The following is a 16,478-nucleotide window of genomic DNA, read 5'->3' as shown; positions in this document are numbered from 1 at the left end:
AGCTACAACAGGACATGGAGCAGAACCACTGCCACCAACCCCAGGGAACATTGCAGATGATGACACTTGTAGAGGAAAGAATGGAAGAATGTGGGGAAAAAAGTCCACAGCTAATACATCATTGGAGAACAGCCAAGGACCTAGTCCATGAAAGTGCTGGGCCAACAAGAGAAAGTAATAAAGAGACAGTGGTGGAAACATTCCACATGTTTCTCTCACAAGATATCCTGACTGTTATCATAAGAGAAACAAACAGAGAGGAAGAAAGAAGATTCAGGGAGTGGAAAGATAGCTGTCCTGAAAATAGAAAGGAGTAGAAAAAGCTGGTCAAAACAGAGCTGAAAGACTACATTGTTGTCCTACTGCTGAGTGGTCTATACCACTGTGGTCATGAGGCACTGGAGGAGTTGTGGGAGCAATGCACCAGGTGTCCTTGCTTCTTTGCCACTGTGAGTTTAAAATGATTCTGTCAAATCACCAATGACCTGAGATTTGATAACAAACTGACATGTAAGGAAAGGAGAGCTGTGGAGAAGCTTGCTGCCTTCAGAGATATTTGGACACAATCTGTGGAGCAGCTCAGGAAACGATATATTCCAGGAATACACCTGACAGTTGATGAGCATTTCATTGCATTCAGAGGTCACTGTCCCTTCAGACAAGATATGCCCAGCAAGCCTGTCAAATATTGCTTGAAAATGTGGTGGTGCTGTGATGCAGCAACATCATTCCCCCTTTCTGGAGACATCCACCTCGGCAAGCAACCAGAAGCTCCATGCCAAGGTAATCTTGGTACCCAGGTCATTGAAAAACTGGTTCATCTCTGGTACAAGATGGGAAGGAATATTGTGGGTGACAATTTCTTCACAGGTTTTGACCTGGCAGAAAGACTGCTACAGCAGGACTTGACCTATGTGGGTACAATTCGGAAAAACAAGGCCGAGATCCCAAATGAAATGCAAACAAATTTAAGAAAGGAAACTTTTTTCATACATTTTAGCTTTTGAGAGGGAACTCACCACAGTTTTCTATGTTCCAAAGTTGTGCTGTTCCTGTCAAGCATGCACCATGACCTGTCACTGGGTGGAGAGCAAAGAAAACCAGACATCATCCACAAGAGAAGACTGAGAGGGGATCTAGTGGCTGTCTATAAACTCACCAAGGGGGACCAGTGAAAAATAGGTGAGGCTCTGTTCCCCTGGGCACCACCTGGGATAACAAGGAATAATGGCCACAAATTGATTGAGAGCAGGTTCAGGCTTGATATCAGAAGGCGTTACTATATGGTTAGGGCTTCCAGGCTCTGGAATGGGCTCCCAAGGGAGGTGGTGCTCTCCTCTACCTTGGGGGTCTTCAAGAGGAGGTTAGATAGATATTTGGCTGGGGTATTATGATCCCAGCACTTGTTCCTGCCCAGTGCAGGGGGTTGGACTTGATGATCTGTTCAGGTTCCTTCCAACCCTAGAAACTATGAAACTATGAGACTACAATAAAAACAAGGGTGGGGTGGATAACCCTGACCACTTATTTCATATGACCACCTACAGATGGAAATTCAACAGGTGGCCAATGACACTCTTTTTCAGTATGCTGGATGTGGCTGCCATTGCCAACCTAATCATTTGGCTAGGTCACAACGCAAACAGGAAGCAAAGGTCACATTTAAGAAGATGGCACCTTTTTTTGCAGGAGCTTGGAGAACAGTTGATTGAGGGACAAATAAAATGAAGAATGATAGATACACATAATCTAAATTCATCAAGTCTGGTATAACTGCCCTAAATTACAAATTGCCACAACGTGCCCCAGTAGAACCTTCTGCAAGCATGAGTGGACATTGTGCTTTTTGTCCAAGGACATATGAACGCAAAACCCGAAAGTGATGCAAAGATTGTAAGTGATTTGCTTGTGTGCACCACAGTGCAACACTACTGCTTTGTGAGGAATGCAAAATTTAGTTAAAACAGTTAGGAAATGTTTTTGGAAGTAATTGTTAGTTTGAAAACTGTGTGAATTGCAGACTTAGCAAATTGTTCATTCACATTTTGAAACACTAAAAAAAGTTTAAATTTTATTCATAGTTCTAGTTAAATAATATTTTGGGTTCAAATCATCATAAATACTCTTTCAAACAATCTGTAGTTCTAATAAATAGTTTTTGGTACACTTATACTGTTGTCACTGGTTCCATTCTGTTCACACAGGTGGGGCAAGAAGTTACCCCATGAGACCACCAATGTTGAATTTCAGGGTAACAAGTTACCCCAATGAGAACAACAACAGTTATGATTTCATGAGAATGGATGAGGGTTAAATAGTTTTGCCAGACAGAAAACTTCACTTACTGACATATCAACTTCTTCAGAAATCAGCATCTTCAAAGTTCTCTCTCTCACCCATCTATTTCTATTACTTAAGTTATCACAGTACTGGCATGACCAAACTTCTTCATCCTTTTAGCCATGAATCATATTTTTCCATGGCAAAGAGCTTCAGAACAGATATCTTTAGAGATCTGCCTGCCTCAGAGTCAATGATATTTATGGAGTTCCCCAGCTCAAATAGTAATGTGTCTTCAGGATCTGCTTTTGAACTACTTTTTGCACTGGTATAGGTTGGAGGGTGAGTGGCTAGGCAGTAGCTCTGCATACATGGACCTGGGGGTTACAGTGTACAATAAACTAAATATGAGCCAACAGCATGCCCTTGCCCCCCCCCCAAAAAAACCCCCAAACAAACAAACAACTACACAAACTAACAGCATATTGAGTCGCATTGGTAGGGGTGTTGCTAGCTGATCAATGGAAATCATTATCCCCCTCTATTCAGCACTGGTGGGCCACATCTAGGGTACTACATTCAGTTTCGGCCTCCCAGTACAGAAGGGATGTGGACAAATTGGAGAGAACACAGTGCAAGGCAATAAAAATGGTGAGGGCGGCTCAGAACAAGGAGCAATGGTCTCAAGTTGCAGCAAGGGAAGTTTAGGTTAGATATTAGGAAAAATATTCTCATGAGGGGAGTAGTAAAACACTGGAACAGGTTACCCAGAGAAGTTGTGGACTCTCCATTCTTGGAGGTTTTTAAGACCTGGCAAAGCCTTAGCTGAGATGGTCTAATTGGGGGATGTCCTGCTTTAAGCAGGGTTTGGACTAGATGACCTCCTAAAGTCCCTTCTAACCCAAATTTTCTATGATTTTATGATACCTGGGACCCATGTACATCTTGTAAAATACAGTTTGGCTGCTGCTTCTGTAGTATCTGATCACGTCATTGTCTTTGTGGATTTTACTTTGCAGATTGGGAAGTGAGAAAGATTAAGTGACTTGATTAATGTCATACACAGAATGCATGGCAGAGATACCAGATAACCTGAATCCCACTAACAATGACTCCTGCTCACCAGCTTCTTTGCACATGGTAGCACTGAGGTCTGGATACGTCATTGATTGGTACATTTAAAAATATTTGGAGAATTTAGTAATACTGGGGGTATTGTGGACAGTGTTTCATGACATATAGAATATGTTTGTGACTTTTGGCCTACCTCCAACACTTCTTAACCAGTTGGCATCAGCTTTAGTGAAGAAACCAGTACTGAGTGGCAACATGACTGATGTCTCCTGATTTGTCCTATCAATATTAGTGCTGTGACGCCTTCTCACGGAATTGTGTAAAAGAAACCTGTATGATTCCTCTTACAGCATAGCCGGTCCTGTGGATGGGGGCCTTCAGGTATACTGCTGTCAACTTTTATCTACACTATTATTAAAAATAAAAAAACAAGAATGGAAGAATGGGCTATGTGCTGTCAGCTTGATAACTAGAGCCCTTACCAAAACCAGACACAGTGGCTGGGACAGGGAGATGCAAGATAGCTTGCACCTTTAGGGGAAAGCTTTACAGAAGGGAAAATTATATACATTTGAGATAAAGAGAAAAACAACCTTTAAAATGTTTTGCAGATAAGACACCCCGCTAAGAACGTTTTCCCTTAATCCAATCACATGGAGGATGGCTATTTATGGAACTGGAAGCTGCATTTGGTTCTTACACTTCCCTGCTGTATCTGATGCTAAACCTGGGAAAACTCATTTCTGTCTTTAAGAAGTATTCCAATAATCATGATGAATGCTGTAACAATTCAACCCATTGTTAGCCACAGCTAAGCTTGCAGTAGAGAAATAACTGATAAGGAGGAGCAAAACCAGGAGGCAAATGATCTTAAAATGAACTCACGGAGGTATTGCTGCTAAGTAGAAATTTCTTTCCTCTGCAGAACAAAATGCTTAGTAAAAAAGGGTTTGACTGTTATAGCCATGATGGTCTAGGAAATGTCCAGGGGCAAGTATTTTTTGTGATATATTTTATTGGACCGATTGTGTAGTTGGGATGGCTGTTGAATAGGCCTGTGTGAATAGCGAACTATTCAATTCAGATTTGGATTCAGCTGATTTGGATGCCAGAGGTCCGTTTTGGAGATCCAAATCGTTTTCCCGATTCAATTCAGCCGAATTGCTTTGGAAGATTTGGATCTGATTCAGACATTAGGCCATAGAGTATGATGGGGAATCATTGAAACATCTATAACTTTGTTGTCTTTTGGCATGTGTGGATGAAACATGCAGAGATGGTAGCCTCTTCTGAGAGCATGAAATTGCCAAGCTTCAAGGTGATAGGTGCAGGGGATTCAGGGAAACTGCACCTCAAGATGCTGATGAGAAAAACTCATGTTGCGTGTTTGTGTTAAGCCACAATAGAGTGAAAATTGCAGGGGTGGTATCTCTTGTGTATCCCACAAAGCCTGACAAGTTTCAAAGAGATAGGTGCAGGGGTTTCTGGGAAAATGCACCTCAAACTGCTGACAAGCAAAATTGATGACATAGGTAACACTGTGTGTGCATTAAGGTACAGGGGGGTAAAAACTGCAGCAATGGTAGCACCTGCTGAGGCCGCAAAGCCTGTCAAGTTTCAAGGAGATAGATGCAGGGGTTTGGAGGAAACTGCACCTCAAGCTGCGGACAAGCAAAACTCATGACATGGGTGACACTGTGTGTGTATTAAGGTACAGGGGGGGGTGACAGCTGCAGGGATGGTGGCCCCTGCTGAGGCCACGAAGCCTGCCAGCTGTCGAGGAGATAGGTGCAGGGGCTTCTGGGTTCTGGGGTCCTGCACCTCTAGCTGCTGACAGGCAAAACTTGTGTCTGGGTGCTTGTGCAACTGTGTCTGTCTTGGGGCACGGTCGGGGGACGGGGAGGAGGGGAAACTACAGCAGGCCTGACTGCTAGGCCCTGCTGTAGCCACAAAGCCTGCAAGCTGCACCCCTAGCTACTGACAGGCAAAAAACTCGTGACATTTGTCCCACACCAAAGTGCATGTTCGGGCATGTGAAGTGAGTCAAAAAGCCCTGGCTCAAATTTGCACCACTTCTATTTGAGCTGCTGCAAGTACACATGCTTGCATGTGTGGACACGCCTTCTGTAGGTCCATGCAGAGGCCTTTCCAGGGCTCCTCCTTCCCATCAGTCATACAATTGATGTACTTAGATATTGTTGGCTGATTACAAGTAATCATCCTCACAGTTCCCTTTTCTAGGTCTGTCCCTAGTCAAACTGGTATTTATGAAATTGTAAGTACAAACTTAATCTAAATTAGCAAATAAAAGTATCCTATCATTGGATTGATAAATCATTCTTTCTCAATCAATGCTAAGTAGCATTGGAACCTCTTGCATCACTTGGAGCCTATTTACTTGATCACCTTCTCAGTCTACACTCTGACCTGTATTTTAGGCTGTGAGCACTATAGGCTTCATCCTGGAGGAATGATTTTTCTTCTTATCTAGTTTCTTAATCAATCTCAGCCCTCCAAGGTCCTTTCTATGTCCTCAATCCTCCAGGCTCATGAGCCTGCCAGGTACTCCTCCCAACACAGTGACCAGCCAGTCCAGAAGCCAGATCCAATCCTGGGTCCACTACTGCCATAACCAGAGTATATGGAAGGACTCAGCTAAAGCAGGTAGTGACCCTGATGGTGCATCCCCTCTTGCAGCTGGTGCTTCTCTCCTGTCTGCAGCTGCTGGACTTGCAGAGCCAGGAGAAAGATGTTTGTGAGATTTTGCAACATTTATGAGTTAACATGCACTGCACGAGGGGACTGTGTGCTCCCTGGCCTCAGATTGGGGGCCTCTGTGTATACAGGTGCCCAGGGATTGTGGTAAGTTGACTGTGCAGGCCATGACACAGGTGGCCTCTGGCCAAGCCCCCTGCCCCCCTTCACTCTGCTGGGACAGATGGGTCACTGGGTGCTTGCTGCAGGCAGCCTGACTTCCCTGCCCTCTTCCCAGGTCAGGACAGGCTTGGCTCCTGGCAGCATCTGCCGTGTGTGCTCCAGAACCACTCCCCCCCTTCTTCTCTTGCAGGCCAGGCAGTCTCCTCCCTTGACACCAGGCCCATTCTGCCCTGGTAAGATGGGTGAGGTGGTGCCCCCACCCTCGTCCAGCGGTCCTACCCTATATACTACAGCTGTGATGTGAGGGCGCAGGTTGGGGGATTGCAGTTAACTTACATGAGATATTGGCAGGGTTAATTAAACTGCCAAGTAACTGACAGGTGGGTTGGGGGTTGGATTATCATGCAAGAAGGTGAAGGGCAACACACACACAAAGGCTCTGCAGGTGACTTGTTTGCACCCAGTCAGGTCCTGCAGTCCAACAACTTGGACAGGGGTACTTAGACTAAAAAAGATTGAAAACCCCGGGACAAGATGATCTATGGAGGTCCTTTCCAGCCATACTTTTCCATGATTGTATGATAATAATCAAATTATATACATACTGTATGCTTAGTCACTTCTCATTAATTAATCTAGTTGTTTGAGAATTTTAGAAGTGTATCTGACCTGCTTTTGCTGCAGATATAGCATTTGGCTAATCTCTTGTTCTGCAGTTGTATGTTAGAAATATTTGTGAAACATAAAAACATATATTCTTGTGATCTTTTGTGAATGAATATGCTGTTCAATACTCCAGCACATGATAGGCTATATTTAAATCACTGCAGTAAGACAACTTGCTGTAGTTGATTTTACAAAAAGATACACTGACTTAAAATTTCTGTGGCAACATTTGGTTCTATCTTCCTTTCAAGATTAAAAAAAGATGCCAGACGGACATCTTTCTTCAGGTATAAAACCCTCACTGAGTGTAAACATAGCAAATCTAAATCATGGTACCATGGCATGCAATATTAGCACTGTTAGGTGTACAGGCATCATTCAGAAGTTAAAACCAAAGATTCCAAAGAAAAATCGATAGAGTCAAAAACATTATGACCTATTGTGGATTTACTGAGTTCTTTGCAACAGACAAATCACTCTATTATTTTCTGGAGTCATAAAACAAGTAAAAACTAAGAGCTAGCACTTTCTGAAAAGTGCCTTGAATCTAATGAGGGGTGTCTTGAATTTTAAACATTTGAGAACCACTGACTTTGGCTATTAAATCCACAACCACTAGGATTAATCTTTTGGACAACCTTTCAGGGATGTTATGTCATCTTTTTTTCCTCCATAACATTAATAAGGTATATCACATTATACTACACGTTCACTTCTGATTTTTCTCTTTCTTGCATTTAGTATCAGAGTAAAGCGTGTATGCTCTTTACACAGTTAGAGCAGTCCCTACCCAATATGATACCAAGATATATCCTTATTAAAATGTGAGTGTACAGCTCTGCATCCTAGAACACGTGTACCAATGAATATGAATGAAGGTGTCGTGGCTGTAATATTTTTTGGGCTTGTAATGTGGAACAACTCTTTATTACATAGAGGCACTTATATGCAACTCTTTACAGTACGAGGTAACAGTGTCTGGTCTGCTCCTGTTGTGCCACCCTGAATGCCTGCTAGCCTTATCAGACTAAAATATCTAAAAATATATCTTCTAAAATATCTTCTAAAATATCTGACTTCCTGAAAACTATGGGTGTCTCCAGATGTTTACAGCCCTGCTCTAATTCCTGGAACTTTACACGAAGTGCCATTAGCTAGAGCCCACCCAACCCAACAGGAGTTCAGGGGGTGCTTGAGCCTGCTGGCACCAGCACTGGCCCGCAGGTAGGGATGCTCTGTCAGCCTCTGAGGATGCTTCCAAACCACCCCCCTCCTTGGCCCCACTTACCAGTTCCATGTCAATGGGGGAAGCAGAGAGGGACAGAGAGTAACACAGAGCTTCCATCTGGGAGCTGGAGGGATGGGGGGTGGAAGGGAGGTCTCTCACATCATGCCCCACCCCCAAGATACCCCAACTGAGGTATTGGGAGGAGGGCTGGGCTCATGAGTGAGGGAGGCTCCCTTCCTCCACCCAGCCTCTTGACAGTGGCCATCTCAGCTTGGTATGATGAGCTGGGGGATTGGGGTGGAATGGAGCAGTTCACACTGGAGTTTATTGCTCCCAAATGCAGTGTTTCCACCTGCATCTGGGACCACAGAACATTGGGTTGGGGCAGAGCAGCCCTAGCTGGTAGGGGGTCAGTGGGCTGCACAGGGGGTGGCTGGACATGAGGGTGTTACAGTGTAGGGCTAATCAGCATGCAGCCCTACACTGTAGTACCCTTGTGCCCCAGTCAGGCCCAATCACTGTCTATCCATTTGTTGGGCATTACTATCCTTCAGCAGAGTTAATTAGTTGAATCCAGGCTAATAGCACCCCACATGCACTGACACTTTACTTCAGAACTAATTAGTCAGATCCTCAATAAATATCTCATATAAATGTGCCCACTGGTATGAACACTGATTTTTACATCTCTTTTTATAAGGACTTTCTAAATAGGTCGATGCTGTACACATCTACATGACACACTACTGTGAAGTGTTTACTGTGCATTAAGTTAGTACTTGTATAAGCAAGTACTAAATAAATGTTCAGTAACCAGAGTTACTTTGCAGTAGCACCAACAAACACGGTTTAAGTGTGCAATAGCCTAATACTATTGTGCAGTAGTTTCTCAGCACAGTTTATAGGGCACTTTGTGCAGACACACTAACAGAAGGAGGATTCCTGACCAGGCCAAAATTGGAAAATACTGAAAACACCGGAGAGAACATGTTCTTAAGAGATTTTCCATCAGATACCAAGCCTTATGAGCATCCAGTAATTATATATTATATACTTGGACTTCCAAAAGGCCTTTGATTTAGTATCCCACAATATCCTCATGGGAAAATTGGAAGATTGTAGGCTTAACAGCTTGATGGTTCTGTGGGTGGGAAACTAGCTGTGAGGTAGGACCTAGAGAGTTCTTATGAACGGATCTGTGTCATCCTGGTGAGAAGTGGCCAATGGTGTCCCTCAAGAGTCTGTGCTTGGCCTGGTGCTTTTCAACATCTTTGTCAATGATTTGGATGTGGGATTGGAGAGCTCACTGGCCAAGTTCATGGATGACACCAAGTTATGGGGGAGCATGGTCACTCCTGCAGATAGTCTGCAGATACAGGTGAACCTGGACCGACTGGGTGGTGGGTGAATCAGAACCAGATAAAGTTCAACACTGAGAAGTATAAAGTGCTCCATCTGGGGGTAAATAATCCCCAACATACTTACAGTCTAGGTGGCAACAATTTGACTTGTACCATGACTGAAAGGGACCTAGGGGTAATAGTTGACCATCGCATGAACATGAGCCATCAGTGCTATGCTATAGCCAACAAGGCAAACAACACTCTGGCGTGCATCAACCGATGCATCTCATGTAAAACCAAGGAAGTGATTCTTCCACTGTACTCAGCACTAGTGAGACTGTAGCTGGAGTACTGCATCCAGTTCTGGGTGCTGCACTTCAACAAGGATGTGGAAAAACTTGAGAGGGTCCAGAGAAGAGCCACCTGTATGATCAGAGACTTGCAAGGCAGACCAGATGAGGAGATGCTTAGGGATTTGGGCCTCTTCAGCCTAATGAAGAGAAGGCTGAGAGGGGACTCGGTAGCAGATTACTGCTACATCAGGGGTACATCAAGAGCTTGGTGAACAACTGTTCACCAGGGCACCCTTGGGGAAAACCAGGAATAATGGATACAAAGTCCTGAAAGACTGCTTCAGGCTCAATTCTAGGAAAAACTCCTTCACAGTCAAGGTGTCTGGATTGTAGAACAAACTCCCTCCAGAGGTGGTGGAATCACCTATCCTGTAAATCTTCAAGAGGAGACTCGACAGTCACCTCACTGGGGTCACCTGATCCCCTGTTGTCCTGCCTAGTGCAGGGGGGCTGGGCCCAAAGATATTGTGAAGTCCCTTCCAACCGCTAACAATCTATGAATCTATTACGTTTACCTTTCATTAACAAAGATGCCCTTTACACTGAGGTAGATTTCTCATAGGTTCACAGGTGAAACCTGTTGTAGAGATGGTATTATATAAGTCAAACTTCTCATCCTTAGCAGAGCTACACCTGTATCTACCAGTTTTGTTTTTAGAATGACCATCCTAAACATGAATTATATATGCATAGACAAATAATTATTTACTTCATACGACAGTTGATTCCTAGACTAAATTGCTTGAAGAATTTCCTACCTATTACACCTCAGAAATCTTTGGAACTTAGCATAGTCATGATCAAATGTTTCCAAGATGTTTTCAAACATTAAAGAAAATGCTTCACTGGCAGAAAACCATTACAAAGTAGACATCTGTGCACTCAGTCCATTAGAGTAATATGCATTTTTAGTAAAGCCTGCTTGTCTATAATATGCCTGCACATGCTACTGTACAAATGCTGGAATTGTATTGACTTAGGAATTTCTGCACCTTTGAAACTGTGCTTTAATTAAAAACATTCCACTTAGAAAAGAGAATGAGGGGGTGTGAGTGGAGCGGGGTGAAATTTAATAGCAATTGTTATAAAACTTTTTGCAATAGATTTAGAAAGTTGTGATAACTGATGAACTGAAGAAGTCTGAAGACACTAAGATGATGTAGTAGAACCTCATAGGATGAACAAAGGCATAGTAATATGGAATTTTACTGATCCTTATTTTTGGAAGTACTGTTTTCTAAAGTACTGTTTTCTAAAAGTGGAGAGGGAGGAGCAGAGAGAAAGAGAGAGAGAGAGAGAGAGAAATGGATGAGGATTTCAGATTGGACTCTGTTTTCAGCCAGAGTTTGGAAATTTAAACAGCCACCAACTGTACTGTGAGGACGATGACGTTTTTAATGGAAGCAATGTGAAGAGAAATACAAAGATGAACTAGGAAATGAGAAGGCATGGAGAGGAGCTTAAAGCAACAGTCACAGGATTCAGAATTGATGAGCCATTCATGAAATAACTTCAGATACTTCCCTTGATACTAGAGCTACTAATACAAGCAGACAATCAAATAGGATGATCATACTTACTATGGTCTATGTGGAAGGACTTGTCTACTCCCATGTCACCATTGGGAAGAACTCTGGCACAGGCTGATACTACTACTAACCCAATGACCCTGCCATTAAACAAATAAGAACATGAGAACTGCCATTTACTAGTCAGAACATAAATCCATTTTACCCAGCATTCTGTATCACACCATGGCAGGAAGTGGATGTGAAAGAGAGAGTGAGCAGGGTAACCTAAAGATTTTTTTCCCACTGTTCCTCTCCCACTTACAGTATCCAAAATGTATAGCCTAGAAAGTTCTGTACCCCTAACTCCCATGCTCAATAGCTACTGATGCACCTTTGCTCCATATATTTGTCCAATCCCTTTTTTAATCTGGCTAAACTGTCAGCTTCCACACCTACAATTACACACAGTATGAAATAGAACTTCCTTTTGTTACTTTTAAACTTACTACCTACTAATTTAATTCTATGACCCCTAGTTCCTGTATTCTGAGAGACAGGTAATAATGTAATTAGTGAAATAATTAAACCCTTATCAAGTCCCTGCTCAAACGTCTCTTTTCTAATTTAGCCTCTTTATTCTCTCCTCGTATGGAAGCCCCTCCATACAACTTGTCACCCTTGTTGCCCTTCTTTGTACCTTCTCTAGTTCTTCTATATCCTCACTGAGGTGTGGGGACCAGAACTGGGTACAGTATTCAAGATGTGGCTGCACCATGGATTTATAAGGGACATAATGATGCTTTCCATTTTGTTTACAGCTCCCTTCTTAATAATCCCTTACATTTTGTTTGCCTTTCTATTAACTGTTGAGCAATGAACTATTGTTTTTAGTGAACTGTCCACAATGGGGGAGCAGGCAGGGGATGAGGTCTGTCAGGGGTCCTCCCATGGTCCCCTCTCCCCTCCTCCAGACTCCCCTCCACTTCCCCCTACTTACCAGCTCCAAGTCCAGCTTCAGCTCCCTGCTGCAGTGGGCAGGGACTGCCCAAATCATCAACAGTCTCCACATCTTTTTTGAATTGATTCAGACCTTTTTATTGGTACCCTTATTCAATTTGGATTTGGAGATTTAGACACTGAATCAGGCCAAATCTCCTCCGAATCGAATCAGCGCCTGAAGTTTCACATAGCCCTAATGTTCATCCATATACTGAACAATTTTATAATTATTATTTTCTATCAGATTTCCAAGAATAGAAGTTAGAGTCAGTGGCCTGCATTTTTCCATATCCTCACTAATCGTTTTTTGTTTTTTTTTGTTTTTTTGTTTTTTTTAATGTGGGAGTCACATTAGCAACCCTCCAGCCTGTTTTTAGATATAAAGCAACATGTCACTGTTACAAGTTTGGCAGTTTCTCATATGAGCTCCTTCAGGACCTAAGGTATGTGTCATTGTTGTTCTGAAGCACTTAGGGCTGGGAAGGATTCCCTAAAAGCTTCCTGCCTGATGTCATTCTTGGTGTTCAGGATACTGGGGTCTGGGTTCTCTTATAGACAGTTACCTACAACCATCCTCCTGGAGCTCAAGTGCAATGCAGAAAAGATTACTCAAATTCATTTTTGGTGATGAAAGCTTAGATAGGTTTATTGTCTTTTAGGGCAGTAGCTAGTGGGTTTGCACAGCAATCAGCCCAGTTCAGTGAAATTGCCCTGACAATAATTAGCAATGCATTACATGCACAGAAACCCCCTAAGTCAGGTATTCCTACCCCTCTGGCCGCAGCCCAGTACAGGGCCATGAAGTGTTGATTGCCAGCCCACAGGAGGGTTGGCTGCTGCAGACTGGAAGTGACCATGGACCGACACATGGTGGACTGGAAAACTGTGGACTGGCAGCTGGCATACTGCAGGCAGACAGCCAACCCTTTTTTATACTGAGTATAAAAACTTAGCAACTTTTATACTCAGTATAAAAAAGGGTTGCCTGCCTGCCCAACGTATGCTGGTCACTTCTGGCCCACGCTTTGCCAGTCCCTAGCATAAAAAGTTTGGGCACCCCTGACCTAAGTTGCTACAAAATGACGAGTCTCACAACTCCTGCATTTATAGCATAGATTCCCCCACCCAATAACAATTTGCACTTCTGTTTCTGCTGAGATGTCCCTCTTTGTCTTTTAGCCAAATCCAAGCACCTGAAGCTCATTCCTTGCCAACTGTAGCTTCCTGCTGCCAAGTTTGTGTATGTAGAACTCACTCTCTGCTGAGCTTAAGCTTTTCTAGTTCACTCACTTACAGACTTTGAATATCTTCATCTTACTTCTACTAAGTACAGGTCACTTCTTGTTATCTCTCTTTTATTAACAAAATCTAACCTTTTACTCCTCAACTTATTCAGCTATTGTTTCTTACTTTAAATTAGCCTTTTCACTTACTGCCTCAGGTCATCTAGTGGTCAGTGAAACCTGTGACTCCCAAGATACTTTGAGATGTCTTAGCTTAATTATACCTTAGCATAACTGTGGCCCAGAATAACTGAAGCTCCTACAGCCATTAGCTCCTGGTGATTTTCTATGGTTTAGTTTATCAGTTTCTCTACAACCTCATCTACTGAAACCTCATTTTTGGTCAGATCCCCTGACTTGTCCCTAAACAGCAGTGGATCTGGTGAGGGAATCTCCCTAACATTTTCCACAGTGAAGACAGATGCATAGAATGCGTTTAGTTTCTCAGTAATTGCATGTCATCCTTTAATCCTCCTTTTATTCTCTGATCATCAAAAAGCCCAGCTTAATCCCTGAGATCTTCAACTTCTAATACACTTAAATATATTTTTACTGTTACCTTTTATGTCTCAGGCAAGTTTCTTCTTAAATTCTTTCTTAACTTGTCTTATGGTTTTACATTTGATTTGCCAGATTTTGTACTTTTTTATTATTATTATTTTCAACTTTAGGATTTGACTTTCATCATTTGAAAGAATTATTTTTTCTTCTGTTTATTGTTTCTTCAACTCTGTCATTAACCAATGCTGGCTGTCTTTTGGCTTGCTTTCAATTTTTAAAATTTTATTCTTGGTATGCAATTACTCCAGTATGGGGTTCTTAAGCAGTGCCCATGCTGCATGGAAGTTGTGTACCTTCTTAAGGCACCTTTTAATTTCTATCTAACTATCTTCATCGTTTTGGTATAGTCTTTCCTTTTGAAGTTAAAGGCTACTACTGTGGATTTTTCTTTTTGTCTTCCCTCCTACATGGTCATCAAACTCAGTTACATAGTGGTCACTATTGTAGAGAGGCTCAGTAATATTTACCCTTTGTACCAAATCCTTCTTATTACTTAGGACTAGGTCAAGAATGGCCCGTGCTTTTGTTGGTTCCAGGACTAAGTGCTCCAGAAAGCAATCTTTTATAATGTCAATATATTTGATGTCTGAATCCTGGCCAGAGGTTAGAATGAACCTTTTTTTGTGAATAAGTCACCCATTATTAGTGTGTTCTCTGCTTTTGCAGTCTCTCTCAGCTCCCTTAGCATTTCCAGCTCACTGCTACCTTCCTGGTATGGGGGGTCAATAGTATATTTCCACATAATTTTTATTTATTTATTCATTGAAACAGAGAATTCCTATCCGCAGAGATTCTGTGGTACGTATCAGTTGAAAATCTACTCTTTTTGAATCAATGCAGTCTTTTTTAATTAATGCCACTCCCTCACCAATATATTATATCAATCCTGTATGGTTTATATTATGGTATTGCAGCATCCCATTGATTTTTCTCATTACACCATGTTTATGAGATACCTATTATGTCAATATTGTTGTTTACTACTAAGCATTCAACACCCCCCACCCTTCCAATCTTGGAGCTTAGATTTCTGGCATTGATTTTTTTTTCATTGCCTGGTTGTCTATTTGTGTGTAACCTTTTACTCAGTAAATCTGTTCATGTTAATCTTCACTGTAATTCACCTGAGTGCTCCCTCCCTGTTTCTTATCCTTCATGAATTCCAAGTTGGTTTTCCTAAGTATAAGATGACACAGATTCTTTGGATTTAGTCAATTAAGTTTGTATTCTTTTTCAACTATCTGTCCCACCCTTCATCACCCTGAATGCATCTGTGCCTCATTTTGTTTGTTACTCTACAAAATTAACAATTTACTAATCCTCAATAAAATTCAACTAATAACTCCTTGCAACTAAGGATTATTTTACACGTTACCTTTAAACTATTCTAAATCTGAGAATGTTAGGTGATGTTCAATTTAGAACAGTTTCAGAGCACTCACAGTTCAAGGCTTAATGCCATCTCTGACCTGGCCAACTGTGACTTGCCACCAGAAGGCCTGTTGAGCAGTAGTGTGGCCAGAAGTTAGGACTCTATCCATCCCTGGAGTGGGAGTGGGGGGATATAGTGAAGGGATAGAGTAGTAAGCAAAGGGTGAAGTAAAGTCATGGGGTGATGCATTGTGCTCAGGTGAGAAAACCACTGATTTCCTCAGCAGTGTTGAACAAGTGATTAGAAATCACTTAGCCCTGGGAAAGAAGGGCCAGAGCGGGGATTGGGCAAGCCATCATATTCCTTGATGTGATGCCCAGTGTCTTATCTCAAGGCCTGGAAGTGAAGTTTAGACTTCAGGAAGGCCTTCGATATGGTATCCCACCCCATACTGGTGAACAAGTTAAGAGGCTGTGACTTGGACTACACAGTCCGGTGGGTGGCGAATTGGCTGGAGGGTCGCACCCAGAGAGTCGTGGTGGATGGGTCGGCTTCGACCTGGAAGGGTGTGGGCAGTGGGGTCCCGCAGGGCTCGGTCCTTGGACCAATACTCTTTAATGTCTTCATCAGCGACTTGGACGAGGGAGTGAAATGTACTCTGTCCAAGTTTGCAGATGACACAAAGCTATGGGGAGAAGTGGACACACCAGAGGGCAGGGAACAGCTGCAAGCAGACCTGGACAGGTTGGACAAGTGGGCAGAAAACAATAGAATGCAGTTCAGCAAGGAGAAATGCAAAGTGCTGCACTTAGGGAGGAAAAAGGTCCAGCACACCTACAGCCTAGGGAATGACCTGCTGGGTGGCACGGAAGTGGAAAGGGATCTTGGAGTCCTAGTGGACTCCAAGATGAACATGAGTCGGCAGTGTGAC

The sequence above is a fragment of the Alligator sinensis genome, unplaced genomic scaffold (genome assembly GCF_000455745.1).
Source record: "Alligator sinensis unplaced genomic scaffold, ASM45574v1 scaffold77_2, whole genome shotgun sequence".
Lineage (NCBI taxonomy): Eukaryota > Metazoa > Chordata > Crocodylia > Alligatoridae > Alligator > Alligator sinensis.
This window is presented reverse-complemented; position numbering follows the sequence as displayed.